We start from the raw sequence: 689 nt of genomic DNA, 5'->3' as shown, positions 1-689 counted from the left end.
TGTTCGTGTCTGGGTGGCTTTTGCTTGAGATTAGGGATCTTGTGAAAAAAGTTATAAGACTTTATATGAAAACCTCCACAGAGGCCGATTTTGACACTGTTGGTACAAGTCATCAGAAAGTCCAATTAGCTCCATCCACATCCTTCTGAACCGCATAATTCCATCTCTCTTCTAGCCTATGACACATCCATTTAGCCCCATCCAGCCAAACAAGCTGTATCATGGGACCTTTTTCCAGAATCAAAGTGTGAAAAATAATAAAAGGTTTTATCCTTTCTGGCAGTAAAGCAGGAAGTGGTGTTAAAATGTTCAAACAACCAATTAGAAACCTGTTGCAAGGAATCAAGTTACTGCATTAACCACACACGTGACTTGTGGTCAATATGCAAACAAACATGCTCTGATAATATTTGAATTGTCTTTGAAACTGATTGGCCTACACCAGAGACAGCCTTCTTTATGACCTTTATGACCTAGTCTCACCACCAGTGTCAGATCAGAGATCGCCAAAAGGGGAACAGTGCAAAGGCAATGCCACACGTATCGGAGCATTTATAGCTAACCACTGCCCACCGCTCCCCAATCACTCGGTGTGCTCACCGCGGTGCCACCACTCCCCCCTCACAATGTGCAAACCACTACGCCACCAATCTCCACATTCTCACAGTGCGCTCACCGCTGCGCCACCG

The sequence above is a fragment of the Petromyzon marinus genome, unplaced genomic scaffold, assembly GCF_048934315.1.
Source record: "Petromyzon marinus isolate PM22_M1 ecotype Great Lakes invasive population unplaced genomic scaffold, UKy_Petmar_22M1.pri1.0 PM_Scaffold_8, whole genome shotgun sequence".
In the NCBI taxonomy this organism is placed as follows: domain Eukaryota; kingdom Metazoa; phylum Chordata; class Hyperoartia; order Petromyzontiformes; family Petromyzontidae; genus Petromyzon; species Petromyzon marinus.
The sequence above is the reverse complement of the archived record's forward strand: the minus strand, read 5'-3'. Positions refer to the sequence as shown.